This window comes from Lathyrus oleraceus, chromosome 7 (genome assembly GCF_024323335.1).
Source record: "Lathyrus oleraceus cultivar Zhongwan6 chromosome 7, CAAS_Psat_ZW6_1.0, whole genome shotgun sequence".
Taxonomy (NCBI): domain Eukaryota; kingdom Viridiplantae; phylum Streptophyta; class Magnoliopsida; order Fabales; family Fabaceae; genus Lathyrus; species Lathyrus oleraceus.
The window spans coordinates 77,440,243-77,458,647 of NC_066585.1; positions in this window are offsets into that span (position 1 = coordinate 77,440,243).

Here is an 18,405-nt window from a genome sequence, read left to right on the forward strand (position 1 = left end):
TTGAAGACTTTGTATTCTCCAGCAGCAGTTCCCCCAGCATGGGTGTTTTCTTGAGAAGTTTCGGCGGTTGATGGTTTGTCATCTTGGTGCCCCGTCACTTTCTCCAGTGGGTCGTCTGCCCCAGACTTTATTTGTCTCCTCAGCACAGTCATGAGTATAACTGATTGATTAATACTCCCCTCGGAGTCTCGAGTAGAGCTGTTATTAATATCCCCACCAGAGTTGCAAGTGGAGTTGTTACCGCTTTTCCCCCATGCAGTGTGCCAGCAGGATTTGTCTGTTTCCTCAGCACGATCGCTTGCTTTTTGAAGACTTGGTAAGTCAGTGGTTTGATACCCAGTACTTTACCCTTTTCCCCGGCGAAGTCGTCTGCGGAAGTTATTGCTATCTCTCCATCAGAGTTATTCTCTCCAGCAGAGCAGGATTTATTTTCCTACTCCGTGGTTGACTTGGGTTGACATCCCAGTATTACAATCATCTTTTCCTCAGCGTAGTCTACAGAATGTGTGTTGTGGCAGTTTCGCCAGTTGAATGCTCCTTCAATCCCGATATGGTCGGATGATGGCTTTTTCCTCCAGTGAACGGATTAATTTTCTGACTGTTTGTGATCCCCAGTAGAGTGGCTTATATTGCAGAATCTATCTGTTGTGATCAATTTGCTGTGTATTCTCCCCAAGTGGAGCGGTCCGTCGCAGAATCTACTTGTTTGATCTGTCCTCCCTCAGTGGTTTGTTCCCAAGAGAGTAGCCAACAGTTTTCCCCAGTAGAGTTGCTTATGCGGTTAGATTCTATCTGGATGATATCATTCTCCCTCAGTGGGTTTTCCCCCAGCGGAGTTATATGGATTTGCTTCTACAGCAGTTCGTGCTTATGCAACGCGCTTTTTGTTTCTCAGTTGACACTGGGATCCCCTGCGGATATACTTCGGGACTCCTCTTGTTCCCCTACAGATTTGTCTTGGTGGCTGTCTTGCCCGTTGTGACTTTCTGTACCCTGAGTGGGTTGTTTCATGATATTTTCTGATCCTCTGCTTCTTCAGCAGTACCCGCAGATCTTTGCTTTACAGCACGTGGATCTCCGCAGAATGGCTCTCCAGCTGGTTATTCCCCTGGAAGTATAATACCGGCCTTTTGGTTCCTGAACCTGTTGTGTTAGAATTGTCTGTTTTGTCAGCATTCATCAAACATAAATCACGCATATTCATGCATATTCATAAACATTCAGATATTCATGTTGCATTTCTCGCCATATATCTTTTGTTTGTTGTGTCTCCTGCTATGGTGATATAGATCTCTTTACAGATCTCCCCAAGCAGATGTCGGGTGTTTAAAAATCTCTCCATATAGAGTCAACCCCATAAGCAGAAAATGTGTCTGTCTTTCCTTCTGCAGTTCCCCACTGAGATATACCCTCGTGGATGACGGTTTCTTCCGTTTCCTCCCAACACATATATTGGGATGGATTTTCCTATTTGAGTTACATCCTCATTAGGACGTGTCTTTATTCAGTCTGTCTTTTCGGATCATTCCCGAATTTGCTATTTGTCAGATATCTTGTACTTCCCAGTGGGTTGTTCCCCAGTGGAATATTTTTGGGCCTCTGCCTACAAACCAGCAGTTGTAAGTCCTATCTTTCCTGGCTTTCTTAACAGAATTTGTGGTTATACACCTTTTATTCTCCAGCCAGAGTTTTGGCCTTCTACCTACTACCCGGTAGTTGTAAATCCTATTTTCCTGCTCTTCAGCAGTTTGTGGTTTGTTATAAACCCTATTTTAGTTTCCCGTGCGGATTTGTGATTTGTTCTATCCCCACGTGGAGTTGTTGGTCTTCTACCCCGTATTCGGTAGATGTAAACCCTAATTTTGTGGTTATCTTCATTCAATATTTGATGATGATTTTCCTTTGCTTGTATAAGTTGCTCAGATCAGCACTTATATTCTCAGCAAGTCTTTTGTGGATAATTGCCGTATGCTAGCAATTTTATCCCCAGTGGGTCTTTTCACCGTATGCTAGTGATTTGTTCCCCGGATCATTGGTTGTTTACCAGTGCATCCCCCAGCTAGTCTCTGTCGATAATTGCCGGATGCTTGCAATTTATCCTCAGTAGTTCGCCTTTCATTTACCCTTTGTTGGTAATGTCTGTTGCTCCTTTTGATTGGTCATCATTATATACCTAGTTTGGTATCCCGATGCCTTTCTGTTCGGTTGATTTATCCTTTGTTAACCCAATAACCGGTTGTGGATAATCTTCCATGCGAGTATATTATTCACGGTCTGCCGGTAATGAATAATATATCTCATGCACTCTTCAGTCGAAGCCTTTTGCGTTTCCCCGGTCGAGTAAGATTCGTTATTTCCCTTTGTGGAGTCGAATATCCTTTATTGTCGGATAATTGCCGGATGCTTGCAATTTATCCCTTTGAGTTGTCTTTCGTTTACCCGGATGCTTGGTATCGATTGTCTCTCTGTTGTGGTTAGTCACCTATTATATACCCAGTAACCGGTATCTCTGGTGTCTTTTCCTTTCGAGTGTATTATTCACGGTCTGCCGGTAATGAATAGTATTTCTCATGCGCTCTTCGGTCGGAGTCCTTTGTTGATTTTCCCCAACTGAGCAAGATTCGTATTCTTTGTAGAATCGAATAGCCATCCTTTAACCAGTTTGTGTTTTGGATGATGAGTGTTTTGGAAGTGAAAACCAATTCACGTTTCGGTAGATCACCTATTATATACCCAGTAACCGGTATCTCTGGTGTTTCTTACCATGCGAGTTTATTATCTACGTTCTGACGGTAATAGATAATATATCTCATGCGAGTATCTTATCCACGGTCTGCCGGTAATGGATATTATATCTCATGCGCTCTTTGGGTTTGTGTCCCCAGTTGAGTAAGATTCGTTTTCCCGTTGTGGATTCGAATGTCCATCCTGTAAGTCGATTTGCTTTTTCAAGCCCTCCTTTCGGATGATGAGTGTTTTGGAAGTGAAAACCAATTCACGTCTTCGGATTTTTATCCTATAAACAACCCAGTAACCGGTTCAGGATAATTTTCCTTTCGAGTATATTATTCACGGTCTGCCGGTAATGAATAATAGGTCTCATCTGAGTATTCTATCCACATTCTGACGGTAATGGATATTATATCTCGTACGCTTTTGAGTCAATCTTTTGATTGTTTTCCCCTCAGAGTAAGATTCATTTTCCTTGTGGAATTGAATGTCCATCCTATAAACAAGTTTGCTTTTCTAGCTTTCTTCAGGATGATGAGTGTTTTGGAAGTGAAATCCAATTCACGCTTTGGTCGGTCACCTATTATATACCCAGTAACCGGTATCCTTGGTGTTCCCTCCTTTCTGCTCCCTATTATGACCTCGGTCCCCCTGTGGAGACAGATTTTCCTGAGTTTGTTACCCGTATGCCTGGTAACATCTCATTTGCTTTGTTTTCCCCAGTGGAATCTTTTTGTTGCTTCTCCCCAGGAGTCAGCTTGTGTCTCTCCAATGGATTTATTTTCCTTTGGATTTCTTTTCCCAGTGTGAGTCCTTCACTCCCCAGTGAGTTCTCCAGTCTGTTTTCTGTTTTTTTCCCCTAATCAGAGTCGTGTTGTGATCACGTTGTGTCAGTTTTGTTTTTCCCCAGTTTAGAGTCGTGTCTTGTCCACACATTCCTCTTTCTTTTATTATCCCCATAGAGTCTTATTAGAGTCTCTGTTCCTGGTGAGTGTATTACTCCGATGGATCGTCTTTTCTTCTGTGTGGATCATATTCCCCACAGAGTTTGTGTCTTTTGCATGCATACATTTGCATCATGAGGTCTCTTAGGGACCAAAATTTGTCTCATTACTGTTATTTAAGTCCATTCTACCGCGTCGAGATGAAGATTTATAAACTTCACTTCTCCGGCTAGAATGACCTTAAATAGGGGCATCTGTAAGACCCCAATTTTGGGCCCTAAGATCCCTCATGGCCCATATCATTCATATCATAACCTCAAGGATCATTGCATGCCTTTGTCCCCTCCTGGTGGGTTGGTTTGCCTTGTAGGTTTGTTTCTTGATCACCAAGCACACCTTGCATTTGTATATCTTTGCTTTCATATGTTTATCTTCCAAAAAGTACAAAAATATTGTCAGTCTAACCTTGTTGCTTGCAGTTGAAGTAATCATCAGCAATTAGGTCAAAATCAGTCATCAGTCAGTCAAAGCAATGGATGGTGGCCATTCTTGCAGAATTTGGGCACCATGATCAATAATCAAAGGTTCATACATCTTGAGACATCATTTGAAATCAAGTTCTCAAGGAATTAGGGTTTGGAATTCATCAGAAGAGGATCAGTCAGTCCAAAACCCTAGAAAAGTCAAACTTGGTCAACTGTTGATTTAATCAATAATTTGATTGATGGAATTGATCTGAAGGAGTTCATTCATGCTTGTATAAACCTCATCTATCATGTTCAACCTCATCATGGAAGAAAATCAAGTGAAAACAGAAATTTTCCAGAAATAGAAAGTGGACCTGTAATTTCAACTGCCAAAAATGGAAACTTCTTGATCTTAAACTTACATCATGATACAAGCTTCAAATGAATTTTTGCCCAACATGAAAGTTGAAGATCTTGTCTTCCCATTTTCAAAAAGTCCAAGAACTCTCAAATCCCATGTGTGGTTGTCAAGATATGATCAAATCATTTTCACCAATTTTTGAACTTCAACAAGCCATATCTCCCAAACCATAAGGCCAAATTTGGTGGGGTTTTTTCCTACAAACCACATTTTTCATCCTCTTTCCAAAAATATAAATTTCATGACCTCAAACCTTACCATTCAAAATGGCATTTTTGGACCTTTTGCATTTAAATTCAAGGTTTGACCAAACTTTGACTTTTGGCTTCTTTGACTTTTTCTTGATTTTGCCAATTGGGAAATGTTCCATATATTATTTGTGACTTGTTCCAAGCCTTAAACCTTGTTCATTTCACCATTACATCACCATTATAGACCAAAATGCAAAATGGACAAAATTGGCAATTGGCTTCATTTGAACAAATCAAGTACAGCAGGTCTGCAGCACACAAAAAAAGCAATTGGCAAGGTCATTTACAGCATTTCCAAGCCCAACTCGTGTACAGCTTTGCACCTCCAATTCCACATTCTTCCACTTAGCAAAAGTGCAAATGAGTGCATTAACACTAAACCAGCTTAACACATCATTAGCTGACCTTAAACAGATGATATAAAGCCTTGTTTCTGCACAAATGAACCCTAATTTTGACAGCCACCACACAGAAAAAACACATATTCTCTCATTTGCATTTTGGCTCAAGTGAACTTTTCTGCTAAACCCTTGAAAACCCTCGAATAACCTTGATTCCTCCATCATCTAAACATCATTTGGGATTGTTTTTGCACATCATTCCTCAACTGTAATCCTCTTTCAAGCTCTGTTTTCCTCAGTCCCTTCCAATGGCAGATGGTTATTTGTTGGTTTCCAAGCTTCCTTGAGTCGAGAGAACTTCATTATCCAACATCTCCAAGCATAAACACTATCTGTTTCAAGGAGGATCATCAAGAACATCACTGTTGCACGATTTCCTCCAAAACAAGTAAGCAATTCGACTTCCTCCTTTTACCATGCCATGATGTGCTTTGAATAGTTTGTTTGATGCTGATTCTAATGGATGATAGTTTGCTTGAAATGATTGACTATATCGTGTTAAGTCTGGACTTTCATTTTCATGTGTAAATGCATTTTTCTTCGAGTTGGCTTGGACATGACGAGTTAATGAAATAGGATACCACATTCTCATTGTTTGATGCTTGATGAAGCTATTGGCATGCTTGGTGTCATTTTCTGGGCATGTTGATTCAGGATGATGTTGCATGAACTTGACGAATACTGTTGCATTAAAACTCTAATTCTGTCCAGATTTCCACAGGGTTAAATGTTGTTTAGTTGTTGGTTGATGTTAAAATGCTGATAGTTGTTGCATGGCTTGTTGGATTATTGCTGCTGGATGTATTTGTTTGCGCATAACTGTTGCTTGTATGTTGAAGCTCATGTTGCTGTTGGTTAAACCCTAGGGTTTATTGCATGAGAACCCAAGATTTATGCACATGCTTGATCATTGTTGCTTCTGTTATATTTATTTGTTCATGATTGGTGGTTTGAATGATGATTAGTGATGAATACATGTTACCATGCTGCCTACCCTGCACCAGATTTTTCCCATGATCATGCTTGTGTATTGCTGAATGATGTGCTGTTGTTGGTTTGCTTGCTATGAGAATATGATACCATAAACCATGATGCTATACCATGCTAATAAAACCCTGCTGCTATTTTGCTATCTTAATATGCCTAGGTTTTCATGCTTATGTTGTGTGTTTTGGTTGAATCATTTTTGTTTGATGTGGCTGAATATGATGAGTGCTGCTGAACCAATTACTTTGTCAAGAAAATCTCATGAAGTATGCTTATGCTGTGTTGGTTGGTAATGCAATGCTGTTGTATGCTGGTCGAGTTCTGTGTAGATGTTTGAATGAAAATGCCTTTGCCATGATAAAACCTTGCTGCAGTTTTGAGCCTTATGAACATTGCCCTAAGAATCCATTTGATTGTGCTGTATGCTGTTGATTGCCTGCTGCTACACATTGCCAAATGCTTGCTGCTATGTGCTGTTGTTTCTAAAACCATAAACCCCTGCTGTTCATGAGCTTCACCTGTTTTAATTTCCAGAAATTTGAACGTTGTGTTTTGGTTAGTATTGATTGATGCTCCTGTACCAATGTCCTGCTAAATGATATGCTGTTGGGTGATGGTCGATTTTTTTGTTTTGATGTTGATGAACCATAAACATGAAATTGATGCTGCTATTGCTGTTTTGAACTTGGCCCAGAAATCCATGCTGTTTATATACTGTCATGTGCTGTTGTTTTGTTTATGAACATGCTGCCATGCTAAAACCATGCTGCAATTTTGAAACATGTTGTTGCTTTTGTTTGTTCAATTTAATATGATGATTGATGAACATGATGCTATGCCTTGCTGTTGTGATAAGGAGGATGACTATCCTGCTGTGTATGTTGGTCGAAGTTTTGTTTGGATGTTTGAAAATACCATGAGCCATGCTACATAAACCCTAGGGGTTTTGACCTTGAAACACAATTGGTTGTTTTGATGGATTTTCCTGCGTGTGTACTGTTTTATTGCCAGCCAACCAATCACAACATTTTATTCTGTTTGCCAAAACGCTGCAGTTTAGTTAAATGAGCCCAGGAATTACAAAATTGCCTGCGTTGACTTATGTTGACCCCATTTGCCATACCATTTTGTTCATGTTTGCATCACAATTTCATCCAATTTCCACAATTTATTTCTCATTCAATTTTCATCAAAAAATTATGAAATTTTTTACACATGATCACAAATGAGTCTAGAATTTTATTGTGATTTTTAATTAATTTTCCATGGTCTGGATTTTAAATGATAAATATTTTCTTGACATGTATGCCAAAATGATACATTGTGCCATTCTCATTGTGAAATTCTCATGTTGCATCCAATGAGCTTGAAATTTTTTGTGGTAAAACTAGACACATTAACCTTCATTTCCATATAAAGTTTGTGCATTTATCATTTGTGGATTGAGAGTTATGATTTTCTGAAGTTGTGTGTTGCATTTGGTGCTTTACCATGATCATGCATTTTCACAATTTTTGTTTACACACTTCCCTACATCCAAATCACTTCAAATTTTGCATGAACCATCTATCACATGTCTAGTTTGTGTATGAATTTTCTTGGAATTAATCATGCTGTTTTCCATTTGATTGAGAATTTTCTTCCATATGTGGTCATTTGTTGACTTTTTGTGCTATGTCTTGCCAAATCTTTTGTGAAATTCTCAAACCTTATTGTATGACCATGAAATTTCATATGTGATAACTAGACATCTCAAGCTTTGCATTGGTGTTAATCTCATTCATTTCTCTTCTGTTTTCAAATTGATATGATTTTTTGAAGTTGACCCATGCTTGTTGACTTTCACCATGCTTACTTGAATTTGGTTTGCCTTCATGATTTTATTTGACTGCCTTCCTCTCATCCAAATGCCATGAAATTTGACATGTATACCATGTTAGATGTTAGGATTGAGTGTGATTTATTTCATAATTTTTGAGATTGTTTGAGTTGACTTTTGAATGAGGTCTTGCTGTTGACCTTTTGTATGCTTCTCTTGCCATGCTTTGCATCCTTTTGCATATGAAATGACAATGATGCATGATATAATTATGAATCCAATTGAGAATGCTTCTTGAATGTTTAGACTTGGTTTGGGTTGACTTTTCCTTGCTGCCTTGACTTTTTCTTTCATCTTTGACCCTAGGCTAGTCCTAGTGGTCTTCTGAGCTTATGTTGAGTTCATCTGTTTCAGGTTAAGCACCAATGCCTTGAGGATCATTCAAATATTTGTTTGAGTTGAATTATATGATTTGCTAACCTTTGTTTTGCAGGTGACTCATATGCTTGAGTCTTTGTGCCTAGCACAATTGATCCCTCTGTGGTTGACTTTTGGTTTATTTCTTTTGATTTTGACTGTTGACTTGTTTACTAATGAGTTTGACTTTTTCAGGTACTTTAGTTGCTTAAGTTCTTTGAACTTGCTTGCTTGCTTTGCTTTTTAGCATTTGCTTTGAGGTATAAATACTTCTTCTTCATGTAGTCTGGAGACCCGGTCTGTTATTTGACCGGGCAAACTGTCTGAAGTCCTCCTTAAGAGGCAATGCCTGTGTTTGTTTAAGATTGTCCCAAGCAGGAAAAGTCCTTCAAGTAAGGCAATTGGTGGAAGGTAGGGATAAGCAATCTATCCCCCACTATTCAGTGTGTCCTCTCTTTGCTCTCATTACATGGTTGAAGCATTGAGATAAATACCCAAGATCTAATCGAGTCAATAATGTGGAGAGAGTTCCTACTTTCTGAACTCCCACACTTTCTTTGATGCTCTCTCTGATATTGAGATAGAAGCAATGAGGCACACCCCTCATCTCCTTTTCATCTGCTTCACCTGAGCCCTTCAATGGCCAGGTTAAGAGCGACTCTTACCTATTACAGTGGACTTTCAAAGTCAAACCCTCTTGTGTGAGCCCCCATTGTTTGGCTATAGAGTGTGCTGTTTGATATTCATTGATTGATTGATTGCTTCATGTGCACTTGTTTGCCTGTATGCTATGCATTTATCATCATCATCAATTGCCATTAATGCATGATCATCTCATTTGCTTTCTGTGATGCTATCATTGTTGGTTGCCCATTGAGGACAATTGTAAGTCCATCTCTTTTGGCATTTGCTCCTGTGATATGGAAGGATAGAGTGTAAGACCTCATTGGTCACTCATATCTTCTGTTTATCTGTGTGTATGTGAGGATACAGTTATAAGTCCCTGTAAGTTGGCATCTGTTATCCTGTGATCATAATTTGATCTGTTTGGTTTTGTATGTGAGGTTGCAGTTATAAGTCCCTGTAAGTTGGCATCTGCTTTCCTGTGATCATAGTTTGTTCATCTGTTTGTGTGAGAGGTTGCAATTATAAGTCCCTGTAAGTTGGCATTTGCATTCCTGTGATCATATTATTGCTTTTGTTCTCGTATGTGAGGATCCATTATAAGTCCCTGTGATGTGGCATTGGATTTCCTGTGAGCATACTGTGGAGTTAACCTAAGTCCAGATAGATTGGCAGTTAATTTCCATGTTTCATCTTTGTTTTCTTCTGAGGAGATTGGTGTAAGTCCATTGAGTGGCATCTGACATCCTGTTTCTGTTTTAGGAGACTGGTGTAAATCCATTTATTGGTATCCGGTATCCGCTTTTTATTTCTTTACCTGTGGAGATTAGTATAAGACCATTGAGTGGCGTCTGATATCCCATTTTGTTTTAGGAGATTGGTATAAGACCATTGATTGGCATCCGATATCCGCTTTTGCTTGCTTTGTTTGTTTGTTATTATTAATTGCTATTCCAAAGGACACACTTGAATCATCTGCTATATGATTTCAAGAAGTGAACCTTCTAAGAAGTTTTACTATCCATCTCCATCCTTTCATCATTCATTATGTCCTAAACCTTTTCACACTTTATCTTTTAAACTTGACATAAGTGTTGTGCAAACATCTTCATGTTTTCTAACTTAAAAAACCTGGACTCAAGTCCTTGACCTTTTTCCAAAATCCATTTCATAATACTTATTTGAATTGATCTTAATCATACTTTGACCTCATTTTCATAATCATAATCAGCAACTCCACTCATTCACTTGTTTTGGCTTTGTCCATTAATCTTTTCATACATGAGCTATAGGTTTGATTTATCTTAGTGGTTGATGTTAATCTCACCTTCTGTCTTTAGTGATTGAATTGTAAGCCTTCCTTGCCTATTATAGGGTTAACCCCTCTCTGGCAAGTTGAAGCTGTTCTCACATGGTGGACGTTGTTGTCTGTATAAGGTTGAGTTTTCTCCCGTGGATAACGTAAGACCTAGGGTTTGTGTTTAAAATTGAACCTAACCCACTTTTGGAAATCTTTTAGCCGAACTACGGCGTTCTGATCCTTACCTTTGATGGAAGGTACGTAGGCAACGGGTTCATCCGTTCGAACCCAATAATAATAAAAATGTATATTCTTTTCCCATCATCCCAATCATGTTTGCACAATCTTTATGTCATAACAAATAACTTTTTAGCATAACAAGTGTGAAAAGGGCTCCCTAGGAGTACCTAGGACGTCGTGGGTGCCTAACACCTTCCCATTGCGTAATTTACCCCTTACCCAGACTCTCTGATCTTTTTATTAGTTTTCTACGTGTAAAACTTCTTAGGCTTTTGTTCGCTTTTTAGCCAATCCTTTGGATAAATAAAAGTGCGGTGGCGACTCGAAAATTTCAATGTATCTCATAGCTTATGATTTAATCGATAGATCATATAGCGACGAATACACCGCTACAGAAAAGTGGCGACTCTGCTGGGGAAAAGCCAACCAGAATCCCTGGTGGTATTGCCTACTTTTCACCCTTGTTGTGCTATATTGTTATTCTTTATCTGACATATTTTTGTACAATTTGGGATCACTGTATTGATTGTAATGTGTGAATTGCTTGATATACATTGCTGTTTGCTTTGGTGATCTGTGAGATGAGTTCTATACCCGAACTCGAGTGCACTCTAGGATAGGAGAATGGCATAGTCTTGTCGACTGGTGTGGAGTAGTCCTTAGCCAGTTGACTTGCGAGTCCATTCACTTGGTGGAGGTCATGTTGAACTAATAATGTCACACAAGTTATTTGTGGTTAGGCATTATTCTTTCAATCATGTTCCGCAGAAGCCAAGGACCTTAGTTTACCAAACCCATCTTGGCCTATTTTTAGGACCGTAGTGCGGAGGTCGTTCAGATGTCAGTTCTGATACGATTGTTACGCGATACTACACTCATAAGAGTTTCTCTTGAGAATATTCTTGGAATACGAGTATTCGTTCCTCCGAAAATATTCGAAAGATGGAACGATGATTATGGGAACCTCTGATAGAACATGTCTGGCAGGTTTAAACCCTAGTACACTCCCTTTGGGTGGTTCTTAACCGAGACTCCATGCTCGTGACTCTCAACAAACCCATGATTCGTGGTTGAGTCGTTCAAACATTGTTAATATCAATGGATCCCGGATCAGGTGTAAAACCTAAAATCCATCAAAGCGGCTGGTTGATATTAAGAATGTCTGAACCGGTTCATGTACCGTTAATATCAATGGAACTTGGGTGTCGATAAGGTGAAAACCTAAATCCACCAAAATGGATGATTGATATTAGGGATACATAGAGCTTTCCCACGACCTTTGTCTGGTGTGTTTTGCTTGATCCTTGAGTGTGTTTGTTGCATTCATGCATTCATACATTCATCCGCATCCATATCATCAGAAAAAAGAAAATTTTCAAGGAACTCAAAGGAGTTTATTTGCAAAAATTTTCAAAACATGAAAAAACCGGAAAAAATTTTTCACCTGATATATCTGATGAGATATTCTCATGATTGATCAAAATGCTTAAGATTTCAAAGTTTGCAAATAAAACCCTCGGGTTCCTTTGATATAAAAACAAGCATATGCACAAACACTTCATGCATCATTTGCATAAGCAGGTGTTTTGTTCCGGTCTCCCGTCCTGTGGTCTGACCCTGCGATCTTCATTTATTTTGGAGACGCACTTTGCCGGTATTATACCAGAGCCAACTCTGCCAGATTGATGGATCATCCTGAGCAAGAGAGTTGTGAATTCAGAGAGGATTTTGCCAGTCTTAGTGCTGTTGATGGATTTATTCCTGTTGATGGATTTATTCCTGTTGATGGATTTATTCCTGTTGATGGATTTATTCCTGGTTGATAGATCCCGGGCTGGCATTGGCTACTGTTCTGGGGCACTTAATGAGCAAGGTTTGTTCACAAGTGGAGGATTCATCCATGCTGATCAACCCGAAGAAGCTGCTGCTATCTTGGAAGTATATGCAGAAGACTTGAACAATTTTATCATTCCTGGTGGTGTCTTGCCACAATTGGGTCGCTGTGGATGTTCCTACGGTCATTCATAAATCAGCGTGATTTGTTCACCTTGTTTAAAACCCTTCTCCCATGCCAAAAGGAGAAGTGATGACATTGTTGGCAGCATTTAATACAATGATGTTTTCATTCAATTAATGCATTGTCAAACATTTGTTTTTCCATTTGTTTTCACTTTTTGCTTTTGCATGAAATCAGTGATCACAAAAAACCATGAAAAACAAAAACAACATTTTTCATCTGCATAAATGATTTGCTTGTTTAAATTCAAAAGCTTTTCATTATCCAGAATCATTATGCAGGGATTTCTAAACCCATTGAACATAATGATCCAACGCCATCTCCCAATCTTGAAGTCCTTGTATCTGAGGCAGAGGAAGATGATGTCGAAGGGGATTCCTGACGAGATTACCCGCCTTCTTGAGCACCAAAGGAGCTCATTCAGCTGTATCATGAGAATCAGCAAAACAGTCAAACTGGGGCATTACAAAAAAAAATCAAAAAAAAAAAGAAAAGAAGAGGGTAAAAAAAAAAAAGAATAAGAAAAAATCAAAAAACCAGGAAAATTTTTTCAAAATTTTTCCAAAAGAAAAAGAAAAATTATACCCTCAAGTCCCTAGTTGACTGATGCTGAATGGGTTCAGAGTCGTTACGACCAATTGAATTCGATCGAAGAGAAGCGATTAACTGCCATGTGCCATGGTCAGTTATATCAGCAGAGAATGAAGAAAGCATTCGACAAGAAGGTCAAGCCTCGCGTGTTCCGAGAAGGCGACCTTGTGCTCAAGAAAGTTTTGTCTTTCGCGCCCGATTCCAGGGGCAAGTGGACTCCAAACTACGAGGGTCCATATGTTGTTAAGAGAGCCTTTTCAGGCGGTGCTTTGATGCTTACAACAATGGATGGGGAGGATTTCACTCGTCCTGTGAATTCAGATGCAGTTAAGAGATACTTTGCCTAAAAAAAAAAGTATATGCAAATGAAAAAGAATGAAAAAAAACAGAATAGCTCGCTAAGTTGAAAACCCGAAAGGGCGGCTTAGGCAAAAATGAGCGTCTCGGTGGAGAACCCGCAAGGGTAATTCAGGCAAAAATTAGAGACTTGAAAAAAAAGAGATATGTTTGCATCCCGCTAGATTGAGTACCTCACCCTGGGGCAATCTAGGCAAAAATTAGGGATTTTGGCAAGTAACTGCATCCTGACAAGACTTTCTGGTTCATCAGTCGTCATTTCGTCAGAAGATTCTCGATTCGTCGTCAACTGAAGCTTCGGATACATCGAGATTCAAATTGGTAGAGAAAGGATCATTATGTTCGATGTAGCCCTCTTCCAATATATATCACTGATTTCAAATTTGTACAGATCTATGGAGTCTTGCCATTTGCAGGCTACCATTCTATCAAATCAATTTGAGCTTTTTATCCAATTATTTGCACTCTTATTTGTTTCAATTCAACAAATGTTTTGCATTGTTTTAAATTGATAAAATGTCATTGTTTTAAACAAATCAAATTTTTCAAAATTGTTGTTTTAAACAAAGTGAACATTCATAAGATTGAAAGGATACTCAAGAATATCTCAGTGCTCTCCCGAGGGTGGCATGATTCCCAACAGGTAAGACATTGGTTCATATTCCTGGTTTGGTGGTATCTTCTTTCTTCAGATCTTTGTTGGGGTTGTTCCTCAAACAAAGTTGTTGTTGGGGTTGTTCCCCAGTACAATCACAAGCAGAGTGTTGTTGAAGACTTTGTATTCTCCAGCAGCAGTTCCCCCAGCATGGGTGTTTTCTTGAGAAGTTTCGGCGGTTGATGGTTTGTCATCTTGGTGCCCCGTCACTTTCTCCAGTGGGTCGTCTGCCCCAGACTTTATTTGTCTCCTCAGCACAGTCATGAGTATAACTGATTGATTAATACTCCCCTCGGAGTCTCGAGTAGAGCTGTTATTAATATCCCCACCAGAGTTGCAAGTGGAGTTGTTACCGCTTTCCCCCATGCAGTGTGCCAGCAGGATTTGTCTGTTTCCTCAGCACGATCGCTTGCTTTTTGAAGACTTGGTAAGTCAGTGGTTTGATACCCAGTACTTTACCCTTTTCCCCGGCGAAGTCGTCTGCGGAAGTTATTGCTATCTCTCCATCAGAGTTATTCTCTCCAGCAGAGCAGGATTTATTTTCCTACTCCGTGGTTGACTTGGGTTGACATCCCAGTATTACAATCATCTTTTCCTCAGCGTAGTCTACAGAATGTGTGTTGTGGCAGTTTCGCCAGTTGAATGCTCCTTCAATCCCGATATGGTCGGATGATGGCTTTTTCCTCCAGTGAACGGATTAATTTTCTGACTGTTTGTGATCCCCAGTAGAGTGGCTTATATTGCAGAATCTATCTGTTGTGATCAATTTGCTGTGTATTCTCCCCAAGTGGAGCGGTCCGTCGCAGAATCTACTTGTTTGATCTGTCCTCCCTCAGTGGTTTGTTCCCAAGAGAGTAGCCAACAGTTTTCCCCAGTAGAGTTGCTTATGCGGTTAGATTCTATCTGGATGATATCATTCTCCCTCAGTGGGTTTTCCCCCAGCGGAGTTATATGGATTTGCTTCTACAGCAGTTCGTGCTTATGCAACGCGCTTTTTGTTTCTCAGTTGACACTGGGATCCCCTGCGGATATACTTCGGGACTCCTCTTGTTCCCCTACAGATTTGTCTTGGTGGCTGTCTTGCCCGTTGTGACTTTCTGTACCCTGAGTGGGTTGTTTCATGATATTTTCTGATCCTCTGCTTCTTCAGCAGTACCCGCAGATCTTTGCTTTACAGCACGTGGATCTCCGCAGAATGGCTCTCCAGCTGGTTATTCCCCTGGAAGTATAATACCGGCCTTTTGGTTCCTGAACCTGTTGTGTTAGAATTGTCTGTTTTGTCAGCATTCATCAAACATAAATCACGCATATTCATGCATATTCATAAACATTCAGATATTCATGTTGCATTTCTCGCCATATATCTTTTGTTTGTTGTGTCTCCTGCTATGGTGATATAGATCTCTTTACAGATCTCCCCAAGCAGATGTCGGGTGTTTAAAAATCTCTCCATATAGAGTCAACCCCATAAGCAGAAAATGTGTCTGTCTTTCCTTCTGCAGTTCCCCACTGAGATATACCCTCGTGGATGACGGTTTCTTCCGTTTCCTCCCAACACATATATTGGGATGGATTTTCCTATTTGAGTTACATCCTCATTAGGACGTGTCTTTATTCAGTCTGTCTTTTCGGATCATTCCCGAATTTGCTATTTGTCAGATATCTTGTACTTCCCAGTGGGTTGTTCCCCAGTGGAATATTTTTGGGCCTCTGCCTACAAACCAGCAGTTGTAAGTCCTATCTTTCCTGGCTTTCTTAACAGAATTTGTGGTTATACACCTTTTATTCTCCAGCCAGAGTTTTGGCCTTCTACCTACTACCCGGTAGTTGTAAATCCTATTTTCCTGCTCTTCAGCAGTTTGTGGTTTGTTATAAACCCTATTTTAGTTTCCCGTGCGGATTTGTGATTTGTTCTATCCCCACGTGGAGTTGTTGGTCTTCTACCCCGTATTCGGTAGATGTAAACCCTAATTTTGTGGTTATCTTCATTCAATATTTGATGATGATTTTCCTTTGCTTGTATAAGTTGCTCAGATCAGCACTTATATTCTCAGCAAGTCTTTTGTGGATAATTGCCGTATGCTAGCAATTTTATCCCCAGTGGGTCTTTTCACCGTATGCTAGTGATTTGTTCCCCGGATCATTGGTTGTTTACCAGTGCATCCCCCAGCTAGTCTCTGTCGATAATTGCCGGATGCTTGCAATTTATCCTCAGTAGTTCGCCTTTCATTTACCCTTTGTTGGTAATGTCTGTTGCTCCTTTTGATTGGTCATCATTATATACCTAGTTTGGTATCCCGATGCCTTTCTGTTCGGTTGATTTATCCTTTGTTAACCCAATAACCGGTTGTGGATAATCTTCCATGCGAGTATATTATTCACGGTCTGCCGGTAATGAATAATATATCTCATGCACTCTTCAGTCGAAGCCTTTTGCGTTTCCCCGGTCGAGTAAGATTCGTTATTTCCCTTTGTGGAGTCGAATATCCTTTATTGTCGGATAATTGCCGGATGCTTGCAATTTATCCCTTTGAGTTGTCTTTCGTTTACCCGGATGCTTGGTATCGATTGTCTCTCTGTTGTGGTTAGTCACCTATTATATACCCAGTAACCGGTATCTCTGGTGTCTTTTCCTTTCGAGTGTATTATTCACGGTCTGCCGGTAATGAATAGTATTTCTCATGCGCTCTTCGGTCGGAGTCCTTTGTTGATTTTCCCCAACTGAGCAAGATTCGTATTCTTTGTAGAATCGAATAGCCATCCTTTAACCAGTTTGTGTTTTGGATGATGAGTGTTTTGGAAGTGAAAACCAATTCACGTTTCGGTAGATCACCTATTATATACCCAGTAACCGGTATCTCTGGTGTTTCTTACCATGCGAGTTTATTATCTACGTTCTGACGGTAATAGATAATATATCTCATGCGAGTATCTTATCCACGGTCTGCCGGTAATGGATATTATATCTCATGCGCTCTTTGGGTTTGTGTCCCCAGTTGAGTAAGATTCGTTTTCCCGTTGTGGATTCGAATGTCCATCCTGTAAGTCGATTTGCTTTTTCAAGCCCTCCTTTCGGATGATGAGTGTTTTGGAAGTGAAAACCAATTCACGTCTTCGGATTTTTATCCTATAAACAACCCAGTAACCGGTTCAGGATAATTTTCCTTTCGAGTATATTATTCACGGTCTGCCGGTAATGAATAATAGGTCTCATCTGAGTATTCTATCCACATTCTGACGGTAATGGATATTATATCTCGTACGCTTTTGAGTCAATCTTTTGATTGTTTTCCCCTCAGAGTAAGATTCATTTTCCTTGTGGAATTGAATGTCCATCCTATAAACAAGTTTGCTTTTCTAGCTTTCTTCAGGATGATGAGTGTTTTGGAAGTGAAATCCAATTCACGCTTTGGTCGGTCACCTATTATATACCCAGTAACCGGTATCCTTGGTGTTCCCTCCTTTCTGCTCCCTATTATGACCTCGGTCCCCCTGTGGAGACAGATTTTCCTGAGTTTGTTACCCGTATGCCTGGTAACATCTCATTTGCTTTGTTTTCCCCAGTGGAATCTTTTTGTTGCTTCTCCCCAGGAGTCAGCTTGTGTCTCTCCAATGGATTTATTTTCCTTTGGATTTCTTTTCCCAGTGTGAGTCCTTCACTCCCCAGTGAGTTCTCCAGTCTGTTTTCTGTTTTTTTCCCCTAATCAGAGTCGTGTTGTGATCACGTTGTGTCAGTTTTGTTTTTCCCCAGTTTAGAGTCGTGTCTTGTCCACACATTCCTCTTTCTTTTATTATCCCCATAGAGTCTTATTAGAGTCTCTGTTCCTGGTGAGTGTATTACTCCGATGGATCGTCTTTTCTTCTGTGTGGATCATATTCCCCACAGAGTTTGTGTCTTTTGCATGCATACATTTGCATCATGAGGTCTCTTAGGGACCAAAATTTGTCTCATTACTGTTATTTAAGTCCATTCTACCGCGTCGAGATGAAGATTTATAAACTTCACTTCTCCGGCTAGAATGACCTTAAATAGGGGCATCTGTAAGACCCCAATTTTGGGCCCTAAGATCCCTCATGGCCCATATCATTCATATCATAACCTCAAGGATCATTGCATGCCTTTGTCCCCTCCTGGTGGGTTGGTTTGCCTTGTAGGTTTGTTTCTTGATCACCAAGCACACCTT